Below are 8,076 nucleotides of genomic sequence, written 5' to 3' on the forward strand. Positions count from 1 at the left end.
ATTGCTGCAACCCTTCTTCCCTGGTCTTTTGCGACCGCGTCATTATGAAAACCCCTTCTGCGAGCGAACGGCGGACCGACAAGCATCATAACGAACATTTTTCCTTCCCACAAGGATATGTTGACGAAGCGAGGACGCGTGATGGGAACGTCGGCAACAATAGGACACTAAATGCGTTCCATGTGTGGTCATTTTCCATTTTCCGATCACGCTCTCGTTAGCGGTGGTGATGTGAAACGAAGGGGGGAGAGAGACAATGCACACGCATCTGCATGATTCCGTTCAGCAGAGCTGACGAAGCCGGAACATGGGATTCATCGGGTCATCAGAATGGCATAAATAACAATCGCTCATTCTCACTTCTATTGGATCCGCGACATTGGGTCCGCGACCTCACATTGGGTCCGCGACAGCCGAGCGGTAGCGCCGGTTAGAAAATCGGCCCATGAGCCGACCACCTCGACGGCGTGGGTTCGAATCCCAACCGAGACCGGACCCTCCCCTGTACGAGAGGACTGACTATCCACGTACAACAGGGAAACAAGTCTCGTAAGCCCTTAACGGGCAGGCATGACCAAGAGGTCGTTACGCCAAGAAGAAGAAGTCATTCTCACTTCGGTTGTCCATGCAACCAGCGAATCCATTATTAATGCTGAGCATTTATGTTTATTTCTCTCCGGTTTCGGTATCAAATGAAAATTTGATGATTATTTTCCCTATCAATAAATGTTTTATTTATCTGGATTTTTGTCAATTTCGGTTTATATTCTCTCAATATTATTTTGAAGATGGGTTTGAATAAATGAATAAAACACATATGAAATTTGAAAATTTTTGAAACAACAATACAACAAAAGAAATTGATTTAAAAAAGTTAGAGGTTTGTAAAAGTGAAAAAGTTAGAAGAAATGTTTCCACCTTATGCTTCGACTGTGACTGAAAAATTCTACCTACTGAAACTCGTCCTACCTCGATCGGAATTCGACTCCGTTGCATGTTGCAATTTGCACCGTCGCCTTAATCAAACCATCGTCGCCCATTACGGACATCAACTCATCGTTCGAAATTTCTCCCCTGGGATGTGGGATCCCTGCTCTCCCCTAGCCGGGGTCGCTGACCGGGCCCCGTTTTTCCAGTGGCGATGAAAATTGGAAACGACGCCGGGCGACGACCAACAACAGTGCCCGATTGCTTATCGATTAAGGGATCGAACGCTTTCGGAAATGAAAATTTATCACCACCCTCGGAGGAGGTTCGTTTCGCAGAAAACTTCTTGAAAACCGGCCCCAGGTAGCGACCGCCTCCAAACTCCAAACTCCGCCGAACCTTCGTCCAACTCGCGTAAAACAATAAAGGTGCATTCCCATAAATTAGTCCGATTTAAGTTGAATCTTGTGCTGCCGCTGCTGCTGTGTTGCTGTTTTCTTCGCTTCCGTTTTTTTGTTTCGGAAAACTATCTCACGAGTGCAGCGCGATTACCAACTACTAAAAGCTTCACCGCGCGCGACTAGTTTTCCGCACTGCTGCAGGATACCAACGAGGACGTTCTTATCCATGGAGGATTTATGCAGCACCTTGTGGCAACTTTTGTCTCTCGAAGGAAATGGCACCGAACACGAACGATCGTCCTGCTCGGTTAGGTATGTTTTTTTTCCACCGTGGGGCATAACGTCCACAAGTTTCAAGCGGTGGTGTAGCGAATTTTCCTTCAGCCGGAAAACTTTCCAGCCACTTTCCCTCCCTTTCGGTCGGTTAGGACGAATTTTGGAGTTCTTTTGTTAACAAATTTTACGTCACCTTGGGAAAGGTGTGCAGTACATCAAGCCACACACACCTCCCATGGACCTTCCTTGTTCCTTCGAATGGTTCCCTCGAAGGAAGGACATGGACTGGCTTTCATCGTCACCGGTTGAACAAAGGAACTTTGTTTTGTCTCTGAAGAAGCCGAGAAAAGTGTGTAGGTGCAAAGTCGTTTCAAGTGGGAAATAATTGTATCGCCAGCTCAGCAGTTTTAACTGCCCTCTTTAATCACCTAGCTCACAAGTATGCCGCCGGGAAACGTTGGAATGGATCTTTGACAATGTAATCACATTTTGTTAAATTTTTCTTCAAACGATTTTTATCGTCTCAAGTTTAAGTTTGATTATACGTTGAGGAAAAAATTCTCTTTTAGTGTAATATCGTCCGCCCACTTTACCGCCGACATAAATCAACGTAATCCTGGGCTTATTAAGCCCTAACTAATCTAATCAACCTACATCCAGCTGGAGGTTGTCCCAGCGGTCACACTTTTAGTAATTAGATGTTTTCTGGCAGCAAATTGCTTTTTTTACAAAAGCTTACCGGTTGCGCTGCCTAAATTAAAAGGAAATTAAACCCATTCCCAGCCCGAGAGATAACCGGGTCGCCAGTTACATGTTGAAAACGGCAATACCCTGGCACCCGCTCGCTGTTACTTTAAGCTTTTTAATTCACCCTCAACAGTGCTGACGTCAGGTTTCCGTTTAGATTACCGAAAGTATCACCGGCAAATCAAAACAGCAAACCTAAATTATAGGAGTAAAAAATGCCAGCCGGAAGAAAATTTGAGGTAATTAGATGAAGCAAAAGTTTAGCCGGCGGTTAGCTGACTGAACCCCAACTTCCCGTTGCGTCATCGGGGAGGGAAAAATGGGTGGGAGTTGACAATAGGGGGGAAATTATTATGACTTTCCTTTTAATATCACACCCTGACCCGGCTGAACTCGGCCCTTCAGCAATCAGAGTGAGGATAATATTTTAATGTTTAATTTCCTGAAGCTCCGGATGAGGCGGATGACTCGAGAAATAAACCAAGAGAAGGAGAGTTGAGGTATTAAAAAACATATCGCTTAACGCTATCTAGAGTACGAGCACTTACCACAACCAGATAACTGTTTTAATGTGATGAATATTCATTAGTCAAGAAAAACCAGTAATATAATCCGTTTTTCAGTGTAATTTTTGTCGATACAAATAAAATTTCAACGACATTTTATAGCAAATTATTGAACAAGAAAATAGATAAATTGTAATATACCATATAAATTGTAATATATATTCAAACCAATTATGAACACAAATAAAACAAAACACTCGCTAAACTTTCGCTATCGTTTAGCGAATCCGACCGGTGCATCATCAAAACCGGTACAAGGAGTCCCCCTTATTGGACGCCCAACCTGGGTTAGGTCGGAACCACTTTCTCCGCAGATTTTTCCAAGTTTTTCCTGTTTATCGTACGCAACCGCATGCCTTCAGCGTGTCGCGTGTCCATTGCGGGTGGCTGGGTGGATGCTCGGGTGACTTCCCCGGCTGCTGCGAAATAAATCCACACACACACACACACACACCCACAGAAAGTACGCCCAGCTGGAACGAGGTTCCGGTTTGCCGTTTCATGCGCGGAATCGAAAGTGCAGCGATCGATCGCGATACTTTGCGGGACGATGTAAGCGACAACCTTTTCTCCACATGTGTGAAGTTGAATTAAAAGACGAGTCATGTTTTGATCCGGTTGGGGACGGAAACCCACCGAGATTGGAGCTGATCCGAGGAGGATTAGTATCCGAAACCAAATGTCACGATCAGGAAACATAAGACTTCGTTATCGTGACATGCAGCAATTGCTTTCTTCGATACATTGACCTTTCGTGCATTCAAATTTCCCTCAATTATCACTTTAAAACAACTCTTAAATACTTTCCCAATACCCCTACCGTCGCACCCTTACCCTTAGTGCAACCGCGGAAGTAAGCAAATATGTCCTCAAATATAGCAAACCACCGCTCGACGGTTCGACGTAAGCAGATTTCAGCAAACGGGCGGTTAAAATCGCAACCGTGCAAGGAAAAGCATCACCATGTTGGCCGACAACCCATTACGCACGGTGCTCATCGGAATGACACGAATCTCACGACGAAGACGGCGAAGACGATTACGCAACGTTGATCGATTATTATTGCCCAGCTCGAGCCTTTTGGGCCGAAGCAAACGAAAGAAAACCCCCACTTGGCCTGGCTTTAAAAGACCCTCTAAAAAGAAGATGGGGGCTCTTGGGCTGCCTGAAGGGGGAAAGCACATACTCAACAACCGTATGTGCGAAGAACCGGCAACCAAAACCCGCCATAAACGATCGCATTAGGTTTAAGTGTTTTCCGATCGTTTGCGGTTGGGTGAGTTTAAATCTGCCCGCCCCGCGCGTGGCCAACTCCAACGGGAAGAGGAACCCATTTCGAAGATGTCCAACCCGGGAGCGTCGGTGTCGATCGAGCCAAACTTTGAAGACCGCTGGACGGCCGTAGTGAATGCGGAAAATTGCGAACTAGCCTAAACAAACGCGGTCCACCTCGGTTGGAACCTCTCCGATTTTCACGCTCGCACACCTCACCCCCCCGGTGGGGGTTGGATTAGCTGGATGTTGGTGAAGTTTGCTTTAGCCGTACTCTGCGGAGTGCACCGCGGAAACCAACTTAGGGGGATCGTGAACGAAAAGGTCTGCTTGAAACGCTGAACGTAATCGGCATTGTTTGGTGGACGCATGCTCAGCGGGTGCTCCAGTCTTGGCTGCTTTCCCGAAGGGAAAAGCCGCCTACGGGGTGGATGCTTTTCTTATGATTGCATAAGCATTTTGTGGGCTTATATCAATTGCAAATTTGTGTTCGAGATGAGCTTTGGGCGGGAAAATTGTGTCAATAAAGTGTCCAACTTATAGCTCAACATCATCCATCGGTAAATAAAATAAACTGTACCGGCAGGTTTCTTTGTGTGTTCGTTTTTGCTTTCATAATAAACCGGGCGTTTTCTTAATTACTTATTCAATCAATTTATTTTGTACACATACAGTAGTTCAAATAATATATTGAGTATAACAAACGTTTTGCTGCTTTAAAAAACTGCTCGCTGTTGTTTTGTGTTCCTATTTTTCAGGTTTTTATTTAAATATCTCTATCGTTTTCATTCTATTTGAAATGTTATCATTTTATCATCAAAAGTCACTAAAAGACACAACCCAACCTTGCATTAGAAGCACTTTAATCTGCCAAAAAAGTGCAACGCAATGGCGTCTAGATTGGACGGCCCCGAAGATGCATCCCGCATGATGCATCAGCACCACCGGATGATGCAATCATAAACCATTTTTTTCCTGCCACTTTCTACACCAGCGATGCAGTTCCTGCTCTCCGTAGGCATCTAATGCAAAACTGCAATGCATTTCCGCGTGCCGGAAGAAGATTTCGAGCATCATTCTGCACCAAGCTCCCCCCACGTGTGAGAAACGAGCGCGATCTGTCTCGTGCCTGTCTGTACAATCATTTTATGCATTGTTTTCCAGCCCACCACCCACCGCCAAGGGTTGGTGGTTAGTGGTATGCAGCTGGGCGTAAGTATGGTGGAAGGTCCCGGAAACGCTGAAAACGCTTTAAAACCAACCAACCCAAGGTGGGCGTGAGGGAGAATCAAAGCTGGAACACCAACAAAAAGGAAAAAAAACCCCGGAACGCTAACACTCCCACTGGTTAAAAAGGGAAACTTGCCTTTCCTGCATCCCATTTCTACCACCTACCAGTTATGCACTTTCCCTGCAAGTGCTGCACTGTCGGTTGGTGCGCTTCCGCTGATGCTGGATGCATTGTCGGAGCACGTGTCGCCCGTTGGCGGGTGAGGAACCGGGTGTATGGTGGTTGGGGGCATTATAAACCACATAACCACCTTACTTCATATTCGCGCGTCGAGTACATATCCCCCATCGAGGGACGAGCATAATGAGGGGTTTTGTTTAACAAATACACCCTCGGTTGCATGGTGGGATGCAATGGGGAATATCTCGGTGGTTAAAAAATCCACACCCACTGACATTACTAAAACAAAACTGTCTTAAAAAATAAACAAAAGGGAATGGCAGTCATAAATGACCTTGTTGTTCTATGTTAAATGATATTGCAGAAACATAGACTCACTGATGTTTAAACGAAGACTTTAAAACTTATTATTATTGTGTTTCCCTCTCCCATTTACTCTGTTATTTGACGTTTATTTGAGCAGACATTGCACTATGCCAATAAATACTAATAAACTTTTATCCAAACAAAAGAAAAGCGTAAACCAACCGGAAATGGATCCTTTGGCGAAAATCTCCGCCGGCGTTACTGGTACCATTTTTCAAACCTTCCCGTTGGGGTTGAACAAAAAGCAATCACAAAACCTGTACATGAAACGTCAGCAAACGAAGGAAAAAAGGAAGACGAGAAAGGCGAAGGTGTCGGAAACGATTTCGGCAATAACATTGCCCTATTTTCATTCATGAAAAAGCGGTTCACACCGCAGCGTTCCGCTTCCGCCGACACATGGCCGTGACAAACGGTTATGGTGCATGAAGTTTATCATCTTCAGATGATGATATTTGTACAGCAGTTTTTAAGCACGTGTAAACTACCCGTCCGCAGCAGCGGAAGTCCCAGCACGAAGGAATCCCTTCCGTCGTTGCTTCCTTTCGAGGCTTTCTTTTGCTGTCCGACAGGGCCGAGAAGGAAGCGAATCCGAAGCATTCATTCTCAGTCCCAAAAACACACAAACATTTACCCCATCTCTCCATGTCCGTGGTTTGTGCCTTCCGAATCGGGGTTGAACAAACGGAAGCTGCCCATGTAAGGGGTAAGTCCATCATTATTATACGCTTCCCTTCCGCATTTGCCCATCTTACCTCGTTCCAGTACCTTTCAGAACGGTCTGAAATCTCTCCACGAGGCGAATTTAGCTTCCGGCCACCCCCAGGAAACAAGGAAAGTAGTTGCCTTTTTTATTTCTGAGAAGAAACCCCCTTCTTATCAGTCGACCGCACAAGCATCGGCCAAAAGGACCGTCGGTAGCCTGCAGTCGTTAAAATTTCATTATACACCTTTAAATGCTGGTCCCAAAACACACTCGCAAACGTTGGCCTACATCCTCCTTGGAGTTTCGCTGGTGCAGGAAAAAAGAAAACACCAACGACCCCCAGGCTGCGGTATATACGGGCGTGCGGTCGCATACGGTCGCCATTTTAATCGCTTACGTGGAAAACAGGCAACGACGTGGCAACGGCATCAGGCGGCAACGAAAATCACCACTAATGAAACATTGTGCACAGGACCGCGATGGCCCACTGACCGTGGTTAAGTCTGCACTTTCAATCCTTTCGTAGCAGACGGATCTGTGTTTGAAATTCATGCACCACACTTTACACTCTTCCGACAGAATACGAATCGATGGAAGGCTGGCTCTACCACGTGGGAGTCTCCACGTGCGCTCAGGAGTTGAATTTGCTACGGGGGTTGTTTTTCAAGTAATTTACACCACATATCTGTTGACATTATGTTTTGTTTAATTTGTAATATCACCGAAATAACTCATAAAAACACAACTAGTTTCATTTTATTAAATTTCGTTCATTTCATTGTGAAATTTAAGCTGTCTCGGATCGTATCGTTTTTTTTATTTTAGTCATTTTGGAACAACAACAGGTTTTTGAGAAAAGCTAGGACTCAACACAATGTATTTAAAAAAGTTATTTTAAATATACTCACCGCTAAACAGACAAAATAAGCTGGAGTAATAAGCTCTAACATAATTATTACCACCTTTCTAGTAACGGTGCCAAAAACAAATCCGACAGCATCACACGCTCTTTGCGGTGGATTCGAACGATGGATACCTAACCTACCACAACACGCTCAGGCAGACCGGAAAAGCCTAACACCGTGCGTCGACGCGAGCCCTCCGGATGATTTAAATGAACCTTTCCACGAATTGCGAGCACTGCATCAGACTTAACTTTTGCTTTCATCCCAGCATCCAATTCGCACCAGCCGAAGAGTGTTGGGTTACGGCTTACTTCCACAAAACATCATGGCGTGGAAATAATTGCCTGAAGTTTTGCGCTGCGCCAATAACCGTTACATAAGCCGGATGAAAGCCAACTCTTTGGGAAATAAACTTGAACGAAAATATTTGCATACTACGCAGAAGAAACACACTGCACTGTTTAATTGGAGCATACTAACAAATAATTCAACGATCTTT

Source organism: Anopheles ziemanni, chromosome 3, assembly GCF_943734765.1.
Source record: "Anopheles ziemanni chromosome 3, idAnoZiCoDA_A2_x.2, whole genome shotgun sequence".
Lineage (NCBI taxonomy): Eukaryota > Metazoa > Arthropoda > Insecta > Diptera > Culicidae > Anopheles > Anopheles ziemanni.